Genomic DNA, 22,890 nt, shown 5'->3' with positions numbered 1-22,890 from the left:
AATTCGAATAAGAATTCAATCATTCATAAGAATCGATTTTATGAATAATAATGCTTGAATTCAAGTAAAAAAAAAACAAATAACGATTTCAGAATTTTTTTTTTGTTTGGAATAAAAGGATCATGTTTGTGTGTGTGTGTGTGTGTGTGTGTGTGTGTTAGTATGGGGATATAATACCAAATATACACATTGGAATAAAAAAAACAAAGATGATGATGATGATGATGAGTAAACTGCACAAAAAAAAGCGGAAAAAAATTCCGTGTATCCACGGGCCCGTTATGCTCGTGTGCCCCTGTGTATGTGTGTGTGTGTGTGTAAATATGATGATGTTTAGATTCTTCAGTACGTGACAGGCACGTGTTGTTTTTCTCGTATCAACATTCAATTTTTTTTTATTTTCATTTGAAAATGTTAACTCGTTACTACCACCATAAAGATTTTCGAATGAACAAGAAAAAAAAAACAATTCTGATCCTCATCATCATCATCATCATTGACGGTAACGACATGATCGATTCCACAATGATGACTATGTCATATTAATACAAATACACAAACGATTGATATGGCCGTATCATGTTCATCACCATCATCATCATCACGAGGATGATGATGATGATGATGGAACAAATTCAAATGCAATTTTCAATTTAAAACTTTGTTTCCTTCATCAATGGAATGATGATGATGATGATGATGATTGAAAAGAGAAGAAAAAAAGGGTTTCCCATGAACATTAAAAATGGAAAAATATTCATGTTTTTTATTCCGGCTGTTGTTGTTGTTTGTTTTTTGATTGATTGATTCATTCGCCGATTGAAATAGAGAAAAAAAAGTTCAATACCAACAGCACAACACGACAAACAAACAAAAATAGAAAAACAAGGCAAACCGACTGTGGAACAACAAAAAAAAAACCTCAAAATCGATGACATAATACGATCCTTTTGATCTTTTACATAATCATCATCATCATATAGCTGTTGACAGGAAATTTTCTGTTTTTCGTCGTCGCCGCTGTTGTTGTTGTTGTTGTTTTCTCCATTCTTTTTGGCCTTGAATTCAAATAACAACAACAACAACAACGAAAACAACCACAGAGAAGAAAAAAAAACCCGTCTATTCATTTTTCCTTGTACGTATTTTTTTTTACCTTTGAAATTGTAAAACAAAAATCCATCAATGCAAAGAAAAAACTAATGATAAATAATCCATAGAGAGAGAGAACGGAAAAACGGAAATCATATAAATGGTCAAAATTGTCACGTGTTATTTGTCTTTTGTTTTAATTATTTTTTTCTCATTTCATTTTCATTTCATTCGTCCAATTGATTGATTGATTGATTAATTAAATGATTAAATGATTATTATTATTATTATGATTGAATTTTCAAGAAAATGAAAATATTTTTTTAAAAGTAAAAATTAATCAATAAATATGATGATGATGATGATGATCAGGCAAGCAGATGATGATGAATAATTTCTGCCATTTTAATTATAATTTGATTTGCAATAACAGTGTGTGTGTGTGTGTGTTATTTTTTTCATTCGTTTGTTTGTTTGTCAAAAAAAAAACACTGATGATGATGATGATGATGTGATGCCATCCATCTAGCAAGCTAGCAAACATTTTGGCCGCATCATTTTATCCAAACACACAAAACATACATTGCCGTCAAGGTGAATTCAGCAAACAAACAAACATCATCATCATCATAATCAACAACAACAACGACAACGACAACGACAACAACAGCGACAACAACAACAACAACGAAAACAACATCATTAAATGAAAGAAAAAGAAAATATTTCCATGGAAATTTTGTATTAAAAAAAAGCTAATAATTTAACTTTTAATCATAATTAAATGTGTGTATGTATATATATACAAAAATAGCGGCAAGGTAGTGGTACTAAGAGTGAGAAAATAAATTTTTTTTTTTTTTATAAATTTGAAAAAAAACATCACCATCATCATCGACAATAACAACAACAAGTGATTAAATTCCTATTGAAAAACAACAACAACAACAACCACGACAACGACAACAAACTACGATGAATGAAAAAAAAGAAACAGAAAACAGAAATATTAACCAGAACTGGCAGGTACATTGTTTTTTTTCAATGTATAATATAAAATCGTTATAACTCTGTTCTACGCGGTTGTTCCTCATGTTCGAGGTTTGTTCGTTTAATTTTTTTTTTCGTTTTCGTTTTCGTTGACAAAAAAAAAAAAAAAAAAAAAAAAACACACACACACACACACACACAGACAAATTAACATATGAGAGATGGACCGAAAAAAAATTGATAAATAAGCATTTCATGTTTGTTTTCTTTGTTGTTGTTGTTGTTACTGTTACTGGGAGATGTGAAAATGAAAATCAACAAATAAACATAGAAAAAAAAGGTGCAAATTTGCCTTTACGCAAATTTTGATTCATCAGAAATAATTGATGATGATGTGATGGTGATGGCGGCCAATCAAAAGTAATTGCAACGGACGAAAATAAAAAAAAAAAAAAATTTCGAATGAGTGTGAAAAAAAAATTGCAGGAACAAAAAAAAAATTTTATTCCAATCAAAAATGGATGAATAAATTCTGAAAATGAAAAAAATCAAAACGAAAACGAAAAATTGTTTTTTGATTTTTTTTTTTTGTTCACTGTTTCAATTTTTTACCTTGTTGTTGTTGTTGTTGTCGTTTTTTTAAAAGAGCAATTGTACAACAACAACAACAACAATGTGAAAACATTGCCATAATCTAAGATCTGAAACATGATCATGAAAATGATAATTTTATGTAATAATAATAATGATGATGATGATGAGATAATCGGCAATGATTTGGTAGAAAAAAAAGATTTGAAAACGAAAATAAAAGTGGTGATAAAGAATTTTTTTTTTTTTTGTTCAAATTCACATTCTACTTACATTTGAACGTGGTCACAAAATTTTCATTTCAGTTTTTCGTTATTGAATGATTACATACACACACACATCATTTTTCGATTCAATCATTTAATGGCAATGATAATGATGATGATGATGATGATGAGAATGAGAAATGAGAAATAAAAAAAAATTCATAATAATAAAATCGATGGATAACAGATCGATTGATTGATTGATTTGTATGATATGTGTGTGTGTGTGTGTGTGTGTGTGTATGATAATGTGAATTCAATTGAATTCTTCATTATGGTTATTTATCAGGTTTGTTGTTTGTTGTTGATGTTGTTGTTGTTTTTCTATCTATCCTTTTCTTTGGGTACAATCTGTGTACAGACAGTGTATGCTAATCATCGATTTTGATGTTGGCAGCAAATAGAGAATAGAGAAAATTAAAAAAAAAAAAAAAAAAAAACATCAGGCAGGAATTTGTTGCTGTTGATTATCTATTTTTTTTCTATTCAATCAATTTCTTCTTTTCATTAGAAATTTTCCTTGGAATTTGCATCGTTAAGAATCCAAAAAAAAAAAAAAAAAATGGAAAATAAAACAACCACCAACCTAAAATAAGAGAGAAGGAAGAAAAAAAACAACACGTGTTTCAAATTAGTAAAATTTGGTAACAGAAATAAAAAAAAATCCCGTAAATTATATTTTATATAGCCATCGTTTGATGGCGCCATCTATCATATATCGTAATAAAATAATAATAAAAAAAATAACCGTCATCATCATCGTCGTGTATCATTTACCCGAGATATATAAATGTATCAAATGTACAAACAGCCAAATTGTAACATTGTGACACACACACACACACAATGTGTATGTTTCGGTGTATTTCCTTCACACAAAAAAACTATTCCTGTTTTGTGTAATAAAGTGATGATTTCATTTCATTTCATTTTTTTTCCTTGTCTATACACATGTGTGTGTGTTGTAAGCATTTTCTTTCTTTCTTTTTTTTTTTTTGTTTTCCACTCTAATTTAAATCATCATAATCATCAGATGTACATCGTGTGTTTTTTTTTTTTTTTTTTTTTTTTTTTTTTTTTTGTTTTTTCATCTAGTGACAAATCATGTTTTTATTAAACCAGACAGACAAACGATATATGACAATTTATTTGATTCGATGACGTATGAATAGTCATCATCATCATCATTACACATCTTCTAAATATAACTGGATAAAAGTAAAAAAAAATCAGATTTAAAACAAAACAAAAAAACAAAATACACAGACTACACGACACAACGGTAAAACAACGACAAAACAATTCGAACGGATCCAATCACCGATCATCGATAGATAGGATTTTGATTACAAACAAACAAACAAAAACAAAAAAAAAATACTCCCCCCTTGGTTGAGATTTGATTTTTTTTATGTACAATATTTTTATGCCATGCAGTGACAAAAATCCACCACCACCACCACCAACAACAACAACAATCATTAAATGACAACAACAACAAACGATTGTGTTTATTATCCTGAAATAACCAGTTTTTTTTTCATTTCATTTCTCTTTCACTCTTTCGAAATAAATAAACAACATCATCATCATCATGATCATCATCATCGTCGACAATAGAAACATCGTCATTGAAATACAAAGCGAAACAACAACAACAACAAAATTTCCAAGATACATTTGTTGTTGGTGGTGGTGTTTATGGTTTAATTCCATTTTGTTTATCATCATCATCATCATCATAATGAAGGAAATCCAAAAACAAAAATGTCAATGTTTATATTCTACAAATCAAAATTGTTGATTTTTTTTCCTATTTTTTTTTGCATATTTACATTCTTTCTCTCTCTCTCTCTCTGGTTTTGGTGTGTGTGTGTGTGTGCATGTTTATTTTTTCCGATGCATAAATAATAAATCCAAACCATAAACAACAACAACAACGGATCACATCAATCCACATAAACATAACAGTAATGTCACACACACACACACACAGAGACACACTGATGGATAGAAAAAAAACGAGATATTTGTAAATTGAAATAAAACCAAAAAAAAAAAAAAAAAAAAAAGAAAAAAAAATCAAATTGCTGCTGCTTATGCTGATTTAGCCTTGAAATAAAAAATGTACACACACACACACTGGATTTGTGAGTGTTTTGTTTTTGTTGTTGTTGTTGTTGTTGTTGTTTTTGGTGTGTTTAAGTTGGAAAAAAAACTCTGTAAATATCTGTTTATTTTCTATTCTCAATCACTAACTCACTATTCACTGTGCTATGTGATTGAATGTCTAAATAGATGCTCAAACCTTAAACACAAGGTTAGAATGAAATAATCCTTTGTTGTTGCTGTTGTTGTTGTTGTTTGAATGTCAAGGCTTAGTTTTTTTTTACAATGAAATAAGATGGAAGGAAGGGAAAAAAATCAAGTTCAAGAATAGCTAGATATTCTCATATTCATATATATTGAAATTAACGAATCGATCAATCAATCAATCAATCAATCAAACGATCGTTTGATCCAAGTATTTGTTTTTTTTTCTTCTTTATCGATATACGATAATTATTTTGAAACATTTTTTCTTTTTGATCCAAAAAAATTTTTTTTTTCATTTTGATTGATCGATTCCGGTAACGTATATACAAATAATATTTTATCACGGAAAAAAAATTGTGCGTTGGCGGTTATCAATATCTAGCGTTCTTCCTGTTCCTTATGTATTACCAGAAAACGACGACGACGACGACGACTACAACAACAACAACCGAAATAAACATTTTCATCATCATACATACCAACCAGGTGGTTATTATTGCAACTATACAAAGAAAAGCAGAAAAAAATGTGTAAAATTCAAAAAAAAAAAAAAAATCAGAACAATATCGCACCGCACACACAGAAACAAACCAAAGTAAATGTATGCGTGACATTAATAGAAAAAAAAATATTTTTACCTAGCTAAAAATAACTTTTTCCAGCATTTATTTCATCGCTTCATTCGTCATTCACATATGTTTCAATGATTTTCTTGTGTGTGTGTAATTCATGACCAGAATCGAGGATAATTACAAGTGATGATGATCATTACAAGTGGAAGAATCAAAAAAAAAAAAAAAAAAAAAAAAATTCAAGGAAGAATAAAACTGACCGGTGAATCCAAAAAAAAAATCAATTAATTAATCAAACGAAAAGAAAACCCATTCGTGAAACTTTATCCATCCATCCAAATATTAAATAAGAAAAAAAAACATTCAAAATGATGCTAACCAACGATAACATCATCATCATCATCATCAACAACATCAACATCAACAACAACAACAAAAACAACATTGAAAAAAACCAAAAAAAAAAAAAAAAATTTCTTGTTTCTCATCATCATCATCATCATTCTATTTGATTGGATTTTTTTTCCTTTCTCTCACTCTTTTATTTTTTTGGAGGTTTACGGATGAAGATAATTATCATCATCAAGCTGTAGGATGATATAAAGAATTTTTTCATTTCATTTTTTTTTTGGATTATGGCCATGTTTATGATGCTGTTAATGATGATCATATGATGATGATGATGATGATAATTTGTCACAAAAAACGAACGAGAGACAGACAGAGAGAGAGAGAGAAAAGTGAGAAAATAAAAATAAAATGTCGATATATAATATACGATAACTATGTATCATCTGTATTCATCATATGTAGTTTTTTTGTTTTGTTTCTGTTGTGGTAAATACGTCCGAATAGATTTGTTTGTTTGTTTGTTTGTTGGTTGGTTTTTTTTTTGAAAAAAAAAATTGTTGCAATTCTATGAACGATAAGAATCTTTAAAAGAAAGTTAAAAAAAAAAATTAATGAATGTTTTTTATCATCATAATCATCATCATCATCAAAATCAAAATCAAATGAAAAATTCAGAAAAAAAAGATAAAATCTTTTCTCGTTTTTTAAATTCAATCTATTTGATCTAGAATCAATGTTGTTGTTGTTGTTGTTGTTGTTGTTGTTGTTGTTGTTATGGTTGTTGTTGTTGTTGTTGTTGTCGTTGTTCCGAAAACAACTTTATTATCATCAGAGATGGCATAGAAAATAAACCATAACAAACACACATACACACATGTGCGTAAATATAAAAAAAATAACGATCCAAAGTGTTCCAGCAACAATAACAACGACAACAACAACAACAAAAGCTCAACAGATTTTTATCCAGAAAAAAAAAATTTTTTTTTGAAACCAAATACTGAATGGCTATATACCATCTATACACTACACACACACATGCCGGCCGGCATAGTACACACATACACACACACAGACATCTAGATTATTCCAGTAAATTCAATGTGGCAGTAGCATATAAATTCTTCATTTGTTGTTCTTATTCTTGTTGTTGTTGTTGTTGTTGTTTTCGTGTTTTGCCTTCAAGTTGAAAACAAATGAAAATTCTCAAGATTTTTGGGCAAAACATGAATGTCAAGGATTCAAAAAAAATAAAGCCACAAACAACTTGTGGGCGATGTGAAAAATAAGCAGATAAACAACAACAACAACAACAACAACATCAGGCCATCCAACAATTATTAAATTGTGGAAGATTCCACACAATTCCATAGAATTTCAGGTTTGACATTTATTCATTGTTTAAGGATTTTTTTTCTATTTAATTTTGAAAAAAAAGATTACCAAACACATACACACACAAAGAGAAAAAGATAAGTAAATAAACAAACAAACAAACGAAATGCCAAAATTTATAAGAATAAAAGTAAAGAATCAAAAAAAAATTATGAAAATATGAAAATGTCAATGACAACTATAAATGATGATAATCGATCAACTGAAAATGGACTGAACAAGCAAATGATGATGATGATGAATTTGGCAGAAGTAAAAAAATTTTTTTTTTTCAAATGAACAAACAAAACAAAACAAAACACAATCATCAACGATGATGATGATGATAACAAATGATGTGGTGAATGGTGACGAAATCGAATGAAAATTTTGAAACGAGAAGAGAAAAAAAAAGAAACTTTGCAAATTGCCAACAAACTTCAAGGATCTTTTCTTTTTTTTAGTGAAAAATAAATAAACAAAAAATAAAAAAATGATGGTTATCAAGACAAAAAAAAAATCACAATGACAACAACAACGACAACAACAACAGCAACGACAACAACAACGTTCATCACTTATCATTAAATTGACCTTTATCGATGAATGTGATATATATGGAAAAAAATCATCATCATCATCATCATCAAAATCGATCAATAGATTGATTGATTGATTGGTCGTTTTTTGATCATAAAAATAGCAAAAAAATAATAATAATAATAATGACAAAGAATACAGTGGTGGCATACAGGAATATGATAATTTTTTTTTCTTACTCTGATTCCATTCAATAAATTCTTCAAAAAAAAGAAAAGAATCGATTATGTAACACTTGAAATAGATTGTAAGACAATTTTTCCAATGATAAAGATTTCATTTGATTAACCAGATTGCAAAAAAAAATAAAACTTGGCAAAATAAAATTTCCACACATTCGATATTCATCATCAATCGTTTTTTCTAGCAATAGCAAAAAAAAAACAAACAAACAAACAAATAAATAAAATAAAATAACGACGAATGCACTGGTTCATTCGTCGTTCATTTCATTCATTTTCTATCTCTCTTTCTCTCTATCTTGGATAAGTAAACAAAAGAAAGAAAAATAAATAAACAAACAGCCATCCATCCATCCATCAGCCAAATAAACATCCAACAAAACGAAAATCACCAGAACCAACTAGACCATACCAGACCATGCCCAAAAATACTGTTTTTGTTTGTCTGTTTGTTTGTTTGTTTGTTTGTTTGTTTGTTTGTATATCGATGGAATGGAATTGGTTGAAAAGAAAACAACGACAATGACGATGATGACGACAAGGACTGGTGTTTGTTGTTGTTGTTGTTGTTGTTGTTGATAGAAGCAGAAAAAAATGAATGTTTGGAGCTGAAATAAATAAATAAACAAACAAACGAATGAACGAATGAACGAATGAACGAACGAACTAACAAACACAAACACACACAACCCAAAAAAAACTGGCCCGAATTTTTTTTTTAATACCAGAAATATTCCATCGATCGATCAATTGTGAATAATATAAATCCAAAATGGATTCTATTAAAAAAAAAATTCGATAAACATTTCATCATCATCATCAACAGCAAAACAACAACAACAACAACAACAACAACAATGACGACCATATTCAATATCTTGGAATTACCACTACATGGACCCACCAACCCGACGCCGCCACCACCATTCATTTTATTTGTATGTTTGTTCATTTTTTTCGGGTGGTGGTGGTGATGGTGGTGATGGTGGTGTAGGAGGGGTGAAATCTTTTTCTTCTTCTTTTTCTGTCAATACGTACAAACAAACAAACAAACATTCATTTGTTGATCGACAAAAAATAGAAAAAAAACACAGAAAAAAAAATTGGCAAAATTTTGTTCATCACAAACACATACACAAACTATATATATATAATATATTTATCATCATCATCATCATCATCGATTTCTCAAATTGTGCTAGTGAGAGAGACAGAGACAGAGAGAGAGAAAGATGGAAAAAAAATCGAGGTTGTTTACTTTCTTCTTCTTTCTCATTCACAAATGAAAATAAGTTGAAAAAGAAAATGCAAAAGCAAATGCAAACAAAAACATGGAATGAAAATGAAAAATAAAAATGGTGAACAAAATAAACAAACAAACAAACAAACAAACATGGCCCAATCAATCTAACCAGACTAGATCATCATCATTGTTGTTGTTGTTGTTGTTGTTGTTGTGTGTTTGTATATATAGCAGTATAGTAGTAGTCATCAGAGAAATGAGATTGCCATGGAAAAACTTGGTTTTGAAAAAAAAGAAAAACAATTTTTTTTTTGGTATATCATTGATTGTTGATTTTTGTTGTTGTTGTTGTTGTTGTTGTCGTATGGTTTTCTTATTTTTTTCTAGCAATTCATCATCATCATCAATGACGATGACGACGACAACAACGATAATTTCTAGACTTTTCTAGCGAAAAAAAAAATTAAAGAAATCGAAAAAGATATTGATCGATACAATCATGAATGCAACAATCATCGATGGTTGTATTTATAAATATAAAAACTTTTTTAAAGTTCAATTCATTTCTCTATTTGGTTTTTTTTTTGTTTATTTATTATATACAGACTGTTTATTGGTTGGTTGGTTGGCTGGTTGTTGTTGTTGTTCATTGGAAATTGGAAAAGTTGTTTGTTTGTTTGTGCAAGTTGGACATAAATGGATGGACAACAAAGACAAAATGGAATCCAAATGCCAAAAAGAGGAAAAGGAAGTGAATGGAATGGATTTTTGGTGAGAAAATGATAAAAAAAAGTTCATCATTTTCAATAAAACAAATGATGAAAAATTCTTGTGAATTCATGATTTACAATGATGATGATGATGATGATGATGACATTCTGGGATTCACAAAGCTTTGAAATGAAAAAAAAAAAAAAAAATGCAAACATTTCTCATCTCATCACTATCGCTGACTAATTCAACACACACACACACACACACGAACACAAAAAAAAAAAATTTTTTTCGAATTTAATTTCAACATTTGGATTTGTTTGTTCCAGAATCACAATAACAACGTCAACGACAACAACAACAACAGCAGCAACAACAACAACAATGACCAAATGAAAAACGAAAAAAAAAACAAACATAAACACTGACAAAAAGAATTGTTTCGATTATTATTATTATTAAACCTTGTCGTGTCAGTTTTGACCATGATGGTCATCAATGAATGGTTGGACTAAATCATCATCATTTTTGGTACATTGAAAAATTTTTTGTTTGCCATTCCATAGATTTTCATTCTCATTCTCTTTTTTTCATTTTCTGTTATTATCATTGTTGTGTTGTTAAATGTTTTTCGAATAAAAAAAAAAAAAAAAAAAAACATTCGCACATCCATTCATTGTTGTTGTTGTAGTTGTTGTTGTCGTCGTCCAAATTGGACGTACACATATTTTTTTTTGATTGTTAAAATGTGAAACAATAAAAACAAAATTTTTTTTTTGTTTTTTACACCAGAAAATAAAAACACATTCAACATCAATCCGGTTGTTGTCGTTGTTGTTGTATAATATGTTGAACGGAAAAAAAATCGTTTTGTTTCATCGAAAATGAAAAAATGAAAAAAAAACAAAAATTTTGACATTTTGATAATTTGTTTTTCCTTTTTTTTCCATATTTGTTTGTTCGGTTGTTTGTTTGTTTTTTTTTTCGTTTTACAATGAACTTGTGAGTGCGTGTGTGTGTGTGTGTGAAAAGTGTGAATCTGCACTAATCTCTATAGATTTTGAAAAAAACAAATGAATAATTTTTGTTGTTGTTGTCGTTGTTGTTGTTGTTGTTGTTGTTGTTGTTTTAAGGTTTCTAATGTTTTTCACTATTTTCAATGGAAAAATACAATAGATGTGGATCGAGAGAAGGAGAAAATCCACACTGAAATCCAAATTAACAAACTTAGAAGGATTCGATCATCAGTTTTGTTTGGTGCAAATGATTGAATCCTAAGAAACTAATAATGACATTGTATCAATGGCGTCATGTGGCGCCCTCTATGAATTTTATTTTTTTTTGTTCAGCACAAAAAAAAATTCAATTCAAACAAAACAAAACAACAACAGAATCCAAATTGATGACAACAACAACAACAACATCAACATCAAAATGTGGATTTTATTTTTTTTGAACAAAAAAAAAGATTGGATTCCAAAATTGAAAAGAATCGAAATTTTTGGCTAAATAGCGTCATATAAACAAACAGGCCAATGGTCAAAAAAAAAGTGATGGAAAAAAAAGAAACATGAACTAAACCCAAACAAACAAACAAACAAACGTACACACACACACAAAGACAAAATTCAGAACATCCGCATCAAGCATATAGCAACAGAGAGAACAAAAAAAAATAAATGTTTTTCTGATGGAAAAATGTTTTGTTTATTTTTTTTTCGTCGTAGTCGTCGTCATCGTCATCTTTCACATCCCATCAAATACATTGAATACAAAACACACAATGTGTGTGTGTGTGTGTGTGTACAAACGAAAACAAAAACAAAGACAAACTAAATGAAACTAAACAAAACAAAACAAAACAAAAAACTACAATAATAATAACAACAACAACGAGAAAAAAAAATTACGAAAAAGAAATAACGATGGCCAACCAAATAACAATCAACAACAACAACAGCAAAACAAAAACAAAAACAAAAACAACAACAACGACGACAACAACAACGAAATGAAATGAAATGAAATGAAACGAAACGAATCTAGAAACAACAACAACAACAACAAAAACAAAAACATGAACGGAAAGCTAGAAAGAACCAGGCAGGCAGGCAGGCATGTATGTAGCTCCCCCATTATTTTTTTTTTTGCATCCACAATATATACAGATATATATATTCGGTTGCCTGCTGTATCCAAACGACAAACAAAACACATCAACATCAAAATCTAAATAGAATTGAATTGGCCATATACCAAACACAAACATCCATCTAGCACACACACACACACACACAAATACAAGCATCCAACAACAAAAAAAAAACGAGAAAGGAAATAACAAATAGAGAAAAAGAGACGAAAAACAAAACAAATGAAATAAAAAAAAACAGTCAAACAAACAAACAAACAAATAATAATAATAATAATAACAATCAGAATAGACAATGATGATGATGATGATGATGATGACAACAACAACTAACAACCAACAACAACAACGACGACGACAACAACAACAACAACAACAACAGAGATGGACAAACGAACACATCAACCATTGATGTTGGCAATGGTGATGATAGAGAGACACAGAGATACAGAAAAAAAAATTGGAAATAAACAACAAAAAACGAATTCGATGATGATGATGATGATGATGAAGGAAAAAAAATACGAAAGATAATGGAAAAAATAGGAATTGTGTATGTGTGTGTGTGTGTGTGTGTGAATGTTTGACTATGTGAAACAAACAAACAAACAAACAGAAAAAAAATAAGATGGAGAAAATTGTTTGTAAGAAGAAATAAGAAAAAAGAATGAAAAAAAACATGAAACACAAACAAATGAAATGGGAAGCAGAATTGAAATGAAATGAAATGAAAGAAAGAAAGAAAGAAAGAAAAAAAACAAACAAACAACCAGAAACAAAACAAAAAAAAAATAGGATCCACAATGATGAACAGCACAGAGAAAAAAAAAAAAAAAACGGAAAACCAAACAAAAAACAAAAAAAAAACAAGAATTTGTTGTTTGTTTGTTTTGGCGTTCGAGGTTCGTATTTTTTTTTGTTTGGTTGGTTCGTCGACGATGCTAAAAAAATTTTCATTGTTGTTGTTGTTGTTGTTGTTGTTCTGGTAATTGAACAGCCAGAAAGAATAAAGAATGAAGAAATGAAAAAAAAATACAAGGACAAACAAACAAACAAACGAACGAATGAACAAATAAAACAACGTCAATAACAACAACAACAACAACAACAACAACAGCAACGGCAGCAGCAGCAGCAGCAGCAAGAACCAGAACCATTTTCAAAAAACAAAACAAAAATAAAAATAAAACGAAAATGAAATTCAACTAAATAACAAACAAACAAACGCACACACACACACACACTATTCTATGGCCAAAACAAATAAATAATTTTTTTCCCTCGTCATTGTGATGATGATGATGATTCTGAAGAAATGATGTTTGTCTGTATGTTGTGTATATTACTGAAATAAAAGTGTTTGCGTGTTTGTTGTTGTTGTTGTTGCTGCTGCTGTTGTTGTTGTTGTGTATGCCATCAAACAAACAAACAAACAAACAAACATTGGAAAAAAATGAAAAACTATAACGGAATAAAATGGAATGAAGAATTTTTTGTTTTGTTTTGTTTGCAGAATATACAACAAAAAATACATAAATGAACATGGTGCAGTTGTAACAAACAACAACAACAAACACAATATTCGAGATTTTAGCTGTTCAATAATTGAATTGAAATGAAATAAATAACATACACACACAAACAGAACGAAAAACAACAGAATCCAACAACAACAACAACAAAAAAACCGAATAGAATTTGGTTGTTGTTGTTTTTGTTTTTGTTGTTGTCTTTTATCGAGAATAATAATAATAAAATGGCAGACGACAAAGAAAAAAAAAAGAATAACAAAACAAAGTTTTTTTTTCATCTTGTTTTTTGTTTCTGGTAATACCATTTCATGGCTCCCAAAAAAAAAAAAAAAAAAAAATTTTTTTTGCAGCCTGTCTGTTATATTTGTTTGTTTGTTTTTTCCAGAAATTGATTATGTTGTTTTTGAAACTTTTGCAACAACGAAAACAAAAACAAAAACAACGAGAACAACAACAAACGGTCCATCAACAACAAATTAGACGACTAGAATAGCTGATGTAGTTGTTGTTGTTGTTGTTGTTGCCGTTGTTGTTGTTGTTGATGATGATGATGATGATGACAACAGCGAATAAACAAACAAACAGATAAACATGATCCAAAAATGGAAAATTCAAACTAACAAACCAACTAAAATGAATTCTGGTTCAAAAACAAAAACAAAAACAAGAGCAGGAAAAAAAATGTACCAGATACTAATCTATTTATATATTCAAAACATTAACAGAAAGCAATGGCAAACAACAACAACAACAACAACAACAACATCCAAAAACAAGAGAGAAAGAAAAAAAGGAACTGGAAACTAACCATCAGAATTGAGATTAAAATTCTTCTTCCATTTATTTTCAACTTGTTTTCGTTGTTTTCATTTCATTGTTTATCAACTACTAACTAAGACGACGACAACAACAACAACAACAAAGTTGATTTGTTTGTCAATGTTATTGTTGTTGTTGTTGTTGTTGTTTTAATGAAAACAAAAAACAAACTGGAAGATTCGAAAAAATTCATAAACAACAGTGTATAGCAAGAAAAATATTCGTCCTTCACATACACACACACACACACACACACACACAGAGAGAAGACAAACACACGATTTTTTTTTTTCATTCGCCATATGATTAGGCTCCAGAATATTCTGTATGTTTCTTTTTTGTGTTTGTTTTTGTAATATCTAGAAAAAGAAAGAAAAAAAAACAGAAAAAAATTGATTGGAAAGGAAATGGCCTGTTGTTGTTGTTGTTTATGTGTATTTTGCAATCAAAATAAAACAAACAAACAGACAGTTTATTTATAATAATAATAATAAAAATGATGACTGATGATGATGACTGATAATGGTCGTATTTTTTTTGTATATATAGATATAGATAAATAAATGAGAGAAAAACAACGGATGTTTACGCGTGTTTTTTTTTGTTGTTGTTGTTTTACTACCATCACCAGATGTATAAAAAAAAATGCATGCATCAGATGCATGTTGTCTGCCATCAATGATGATGGTGATGGTGGTGGTGGCCAAGGATCAACAATACAATGGCATTTTGACCTTGAAATAAACAAAAAAAAAAATGAATATATGAAATATCATCATCATCATCATCATTTGTTGTTGTTGGAAAAAGTTGATGATTTCCATCACCATCATCATCATCATGATTTGTATAAAACAGAAAAATTAAACAATTTGTATTTTACACACACACACACACCATCAACCAGTAGTAGCAGCAAAAAATAGAAAAAATTTAAAATTTTTCTGTTTTTTCAATCACTCAAGGTATATTTTGTTTTGTGGTTGCCACAACCACCACCACCACCGCTTTTGACCATTATCATCACCACATGATGATGATGATGATTGTAACAAATTAAAATTTCACTGCAAATTTATATTTCGGTTGACTGATTCGGCCTGTATGTGTGTGTGAGTGTGTGTGACATAATCGTTGTTGTTGTTGTTGTTATTAGTAATTCTTTGCTTGCTTGGTTGATTATAATGATTTTTTTTTTTGGCTTTTTTTTTGTCAAATATGTGTGTCGGTTATGGTTTGAAAAAGAGAGAGAAAAAAATTCCACTAAATAATCTTCATCATTGTTGAATGTTTTGTTTTTTGTTTTTTGTTTTTCAATCAATTTGTTGCTTCATTGTGTTGATAAAATTTCATTTCATTGTTTTTTCATCATCATGAAACTGAATTTCTAGTACTGGCCAGAATCGTCATCGATATTTTGGCAAAGCAAAAAATTAACCAATTACATACAGTGTTAACACACACACACACACACACAAAGCTATCAATCTACCCTCTCTACAGCATCACGATCGCACGCACAGCAAAAAAAAAAAAAATGCCATCCGGTGCATCATATCAACAGCTAACCAGCCAAAAAAAAAGAGAAAAAAATTCGTAAATAAAAAATGAATGAAAATCCAAAAAAAAAAAAAAAATTCAAACTGCAACCAAAGGCAGAAGAAAATGAAGGAAAAAAAATTTGAAAAAACAAGACATCAGCAACGGCAACAAAAACATCATCATCTACAACAACAACAACAACAACAACAACATGGTTGAGAATAAGATGAAGCAAAAAGAAAAACATTGTCATACGACAACAACAACAACAACAACAACAACAACGACGACGACGATGAAGACATGCACACACACACATGTATAACAGGATGGAATAAAATGGAAAAAAAATGCAGGCAATTTGTAGATTAAATTTTGTTGTTTGTTGTTGTTCAATGTTCAATATAGTTATTATGTACAAAATTTGAAATGGACAAAAACAACAACAACAACAACAGCAGCAACAACAACAACAACAGCAGCAACAACAACAACAACAGCAGCAACAACAACAACAACAGAAAGCAAATAAATTGTTTCTGTGTTTATTTTGTTTTGTTTTGTTTGATACAAATTCTATTTATTTATATCAATCAATATTTTTTTTTGGGTTTTCTGCAAACAACAACAACAACAACAACAGCAGCAGCAGCAAGACGACAAAAACATAAAAAAACAATATGCAAAATTGATAAGAATCGACAACAACAACAACAACAACCACAGAAAAAAACAATTGATCAAAAACTTGCTTGGTTACACACACACACATACATGCATTACACATAAAAAAAACAAATAAAAATAAACCTACCTATATCTGCCTACCTACATACCAGTATACAGAATATTCTATATGGCAAAAAACAACAACAACAACAGAGTTTGAATCAAATGAAAACAAGAATTGTATAAATAAGTGGGTTAGGTTTTTTTTGTTGTTTGATGACAAATGTCGATCAATTCTTTTTCTTTTTTCTTTCCACAATAAACTGATGATGATGGAATTGAAAATAACAAAAAAAAAACAAAAAAACGAAAACAACAGAATAAACATTAGGATTTAAAGAATTATATTATTCGAGATTAATCAAGTTGTGTTTACAGTCACATGTATATGTATGCCTACGTGTTAATATTAAGAAAATCATCATGAAAAAAACAACAACAACAACAACAATATTATTAATGCTGGGTTGGCTGCTTGTTTTTTTTTCTGATAATTTTTGTACAATTTAACTATCGCTAGAAGTAGTGAAAAAAAATAAGCAAAAACAACGACAAAATCAAAAAAAAAAATGATAAAAAACACCCACGCTATTTATATATAATGATGATGATAAAATAACGACAACAACAACAACAACACGAGGGTTGACAAAATTTTCAACAAACGACAAAAAAGTATTATCTATACACAACCGGATTCTAGAGAAAAATGTCTGTCTTGATGACCGAGAGAGAGAGAGAGAGGGAGAGAAAACATTCAAATTACCGATGATAAAACCTGGTGTAATATAAGAAGAAGAAAAAAAAAGATTCACATCAAAGAATTTTAATTGAATTTTCCGTGTACATTTGATTCACACCAAACAAACAAACAAACAACAACGACGAAAAAACAAATTCCAAAAATCAATCAATCAATAGAAGTGAAAAATTTCCGGAAAAATTCTTGATCGACAAACAAACAATTTTACATTTCACACACACAAAAAAAAAATCAATTGACAAACACACACACACATAAACACACAAAAAAAAACAACAGAAAAAAAAATTTTTCAACGAAATCAACATGGGAATATAGCACCTAGACGTAAAACAACAATCAAATTATGAAATGATGGAAAAAAACGACTATAGTCTATTGTCATCTTGCGCCAAAAAAAAAAAACAACAACAACAACAACAAATTTGAATGTGAAAATTGAAAAAAATAACCAGAATAAAAGGTGTTGATGATTATATGATTGTTGACCAACAATAAATTCTTTGCAAAAGCATCACAACAAATGACCAATTAATAATGAAGGTTTTTGCATACCTGGACTGTTTGTTTTTTACATAATAATTCATTCATTTAGTATATTGTTTGGTTTGTGCATCTTTTCTTTTCTTTTATTAACCAATTGTTGTCGTGGTTTGATGTGAAAAAAAATTTCTCATTCTAGCAGTAGTAAAATAGACAAACCAAACCAACTGATTATTAATACCTGAGAATTGGCTGTTTTGTATATGTAAAATAAGAAGAAAAAAAAATGTGAGAAAAAAAAGCCAAAGAATCTCACACATTTAAATGTCAATCACATTGTTGTTGTTGTTGTTGTTTTTATCTAGTCAAAAAAAAAAAAAAAACAACAACAACAACAAACAAAACAAACAGACGTACCTTTTCATTAGATTTTCGAGATGATGATGATGATGATAATGAAAATTTATGGAATTTTTTTTTATTTAGAAAAAAAAACTGAGATCATTTGGTGTTGAATAGAAGTTTTTTTTCATGAATTAATCACACACACACAAATGTCATGTTCCGGATACGGATGTTTTATTTTGGCGGTTAATTTTCATTCAAATCAACTAGTTGTTGTTGTTTTTTTTGTGTGGCGGTTAATTAATGATAACGCACACACACACACACTGATGAATAAATCAAATTAAATGGTGACTTTAAAAAAAAAAAAAAATTCACGGTCATGGTCAATTCAAGTTGTGTAATTGAAAAAATTAATCAATTATTAATCATCATCATCATCAATCAATCAATAAAACACATACACACCTACACAGGTAAATCGAATTAAAATTAACAAAAAAAAGGTCATCATCACCATCAGCAGCCAATCAATCCATCAAAAAAAATGATGATGATGATAAAGATACAAAGAAAAAAATTTTTATTATTAAATGTTGCGCTGTGTTGCAAAAAAAAAAAAAAAAAACTGATCCAAACAACAACACAGCCAACTGACAATCAACCACAGACTGATTCAATGATCACATGGTGACTTTGGTTTTTGTTCAACAATCATCATTTTTTTTTATATTTTTTTTTTTTTTTCATAAGAATCATCGCTACTGTAACCACCACTTTTACTACTACTACTACTACTACTACTAATGCTACTACTACTACCACAACTGTATACAAATGTGACAGTTGTTTTTTTTTGAATGAAAACAAACACACACACATACACTAAAATACATAAAAGTAGACTACTACCACCAATCATCATCTTCAATATCATAATGTTTGTAAATACAAATGTTGCAATTGATGATGATGTTGATGACGATAACGATGGGTATTAAATTCAAAAACAACAACAACAACAACAACAGCAGAAAATAAACGCGCACATCCATAACGGTGATAATTTTTGAATTTTTTTTTCTTCATATTGAAAATGAAATCAAAACAAAACCAAAAAAAAAAAAAAAAAAAACATCACCCAGTCGCGCCATCTATGTGCAGCGACTACGAAAAAAAAAATTTATTTCTTTTCTCCATCGTAAAATTCCATTTTGTTCCAAAAATTTTTGACATTGAATAATGATGATGATGATTTTGTTCGCAATAAAAAAAAACAAAATAAAATTCAAATTGGAATTTTGTTTGTTGTGCAGTATGCAGAATTAATTGATTTTCATCAATTTTGATTACAATTTGAAGAATAAGAAAAAAAAGCAAGAAAAAAAACAGGAAAAAAAGAACGAAATAATAAAGAATCAAGAATTGAAATTCCAATGCTCATGTGTTTATGTGTGTGTGTGTGTGTGTTAATTAATCTAATTTCATGGTTCTTCGAATGTGTGTGTGTGTGTGTGATATAAAATCGCTAGCTAGAAAACAAAAAATGAACCACTGAAAATTGTAAAAATAATAAAAAAAAAACAAATTTTCAAAACATCAGAAAAAAACCAGTTATACAATCGAAAATTTGTCTGTTTCTGTGTGTGTGTGTGTTCATCTTATTAGTTATACCACATCCACCAAATTGTATAATTTCAACGACAACAGAAAAATTGAAAAAGAACAGAAAAGATAAAAAAAAAAAAATTCTTTCCATTGCATTTAATGATAATGACGACGATGGCGACGACGACGACAAACACAGAGATAAATGGAATGAAACGAAAATTAAATATCACAACCAATTCATTGTGTATGAATTTTTTTCTTCATTCTTTTACCAACAACCATTGAATATTCCAACATAACATTCTTAGACGCCTAGCTTAATTATTATGATGATCATCATCATCATCATTAAGAATGGAAATGAGCACACACTACACAGAGAGAGAGAGACAAAGTTGAAACCAAATGCAAATGAAAATGAAATGAAAAAAAAAATCGGAGACAAATAATGTTTGCCGCCAAATCATCATCAATGTTGTTGTTGTTGTTGTTGTTGTTAATGTTTTCGATAATGATTGTATCGATTTATCGAAAAAAAAAATTATTCCATTCGTTTGTGTGGTGGTAGGGTGTCTACAGCAAGTTAAAAATTTTTTATTGAAAAATTTTCCCATAAATATTTTTTTCGGAAATATTTCTTTGCATTCAAAAACAAAAAAAAATTATTTACAACCAATAATCTTATCTGGATTGAAAATCGTCAAAAAAATTGACAATATCCATGTACAACAATTAACACATAACCAGATATTTTTTTAAAAAAATAGGGATATCCATGTGTGTAGTGGAGGGTTCGAATAAAAAAAACGGTTTCCGGCAGATTCTCATGCCAAAAAAAAAATTATCGAAATCGAAAGTCAAATAAACAAGTAAAAAAATGATAAAATGATTGAATTGAATTGAAAGAAAAAACATTTGCCATTTCCGTTGATTTTGATTTTTTTCAACAAAAAAAAAATCCAAACAAACATTGAAGAGAGGGACAGAAAAACTAGACCAAAAAAAAAAAATTTAATGTTATCATAGACCTAGTGTTGGTTCTAGTGTGTGGTCAAACACATTAACCTTTTTTTTCATCATCATCATCATCATCATTCAATCAAAGCCAATACACAAACACGGGATCTATAGAAAAAAAAAAATTACGATACAATAGACCCAGTGTGTGTGTGTGTGTGTGTGGACGATGACCACGACCACCACCACCACCATAAGGTTCCGGTTAGATTAACAACAACAACGGCAACGGCTGCCCATTTCGTTAAATTGTTGTAATTTTTTTTATGAATGAACAACAATTTAGAAGAATAAAAAAAAATATCATTATGATTGGTTGTCAAATGGTCAAAAAAAATAAATAAATAACCACTTGAATGAGGAGAAGAAAAAAAATGTAACAAATAAACAACCGACATTTTTTTCTGTGTTCTGTTGTTGTTGTTGTTGATTACCTTTTGTCCTTGACAATATTGTTCATTTTTTATTTCTCTATGGCCAAGTAATAGGTGAGTGTGTGTGTGTATGCCACAATGTCACCGGGTCATCGCCGATTTTGATAGGTCATCGACAATTGTTCAATAATTTTTTTTATGGTATAATGACAATTGAAAAGTAAAAGTGAAACTGTCGCTGTAGCAGCAGTAGCAGCAGTCAATTTTACTGGAAATTAAAATGTGTAAAAAAAATTCTCTACACTAGAATCAAAAGAGAAAAAAATTCAGGAATTGAAACACGATAATCCCTGTGTAGCAGTTTGTTATAAAAAAGGGATAAATAATGAATAATTTCGATGAAATCGACAAGGTAAATCTGTCTGTGTGTATGTGCGCGTGTATCATAGTCGAAATTGCATCAATCAATCAATTTGATTTTGGGTATTAAACACACACACACACTGAAAAAAATTCAAAATTTGAAATGAAAAGCAACCGCGTAAAAAAAAACGGGAGAAAATAAACAAATCCTAATGCATAAAAAGCAAAAAAGTATCCTTGACGTCTAATTTATAATGATTAAATTAGATTAAATCGATGAATGAATGAATGAATGAAAAAAAATCGGCAAGAAAATTGAGAGAGAGAGTGAAAACGCAGACATGCATAGATCAAGATAATCTTTGGTTTTTTTTAACTTGTTGTGTGTGGCAATTATTTGTTGTTTGTCATGGAAAATGGCTGTTTTTAGTCGAAAAACAAAACAAAACAAAGCAAAAAAAAAACCTTTGTTTACCCAGTTCATATCGATAAACAATCAATAATAAATCATGAATGAACATCATAAATGATGATGATATGATTCTGGCGAAAACAAACAACGATGAATTTTACTTTTTTTGACATTTAAACAAATGGTCGATTGGCATTGAAAAAAAATCCGTTTGAAATAAACAACAACAACAAGTGTTGATGAGCGGAAACAAAGAATCGATACAATCACATTGTTGTCATTTAGAAACAAAAAAATTGTACATTCATCCACAAACAACAATCTACTTTTTTTAAAATTCTAAATTCATTGGAATTGTTTTGTTTGCCTGTGAGAGAAATTCGAGAATTTCTTACTCTGTACACACACACACGATATAAAAATCGAAAATTTTATCGATTGTGTTGTGCGTGTGTGT

At 29.2% G+C, this 22,890-nt stretch overlaps 1 protein-coding gene across 1 annotated transcript in view; it reads left to right on the top strand.

The window, feature by feature from the left end:
- Positions 1–13,640: 13,640 nt before the first annotated feature.
- LOC124492109 (mite group 2 allergen Der f 2) overlaps positions 13,641–22,890 on the top strand; it is a 48,780-nt gene continuing 39,530 nt past the window's right edge. The window contains exon 1 of the mRNA XM_075728395.1: positions 13,641–13,668. The gene's annotated coding sequence lies outside the window, so the exon portion shown is untranslated. The remainder of the gene's footprint in view (positions 13,669–22,890) is intronic.

This window comes from Dermatophagoides farinae, chromosome 1 (assembly GCF_024713945.1).
Source record: "Dermatophagoides farinae isolate YC_2012a chromosome 1, ASM2471394v1, whole genome shotgun sequence".
Taxonomy (NCBI): Eukaryota; Metazoa; Arthropoda; class Arachnida; order Sarcoptiformes; family Pyroglyphidae; genus Dermatophagoides; species Dermatophagoides farinae.
Note: the sequence above shows the minus strand (reverse complement) of the source record. Positions and strands in the feature narration are given on the sequence as shown.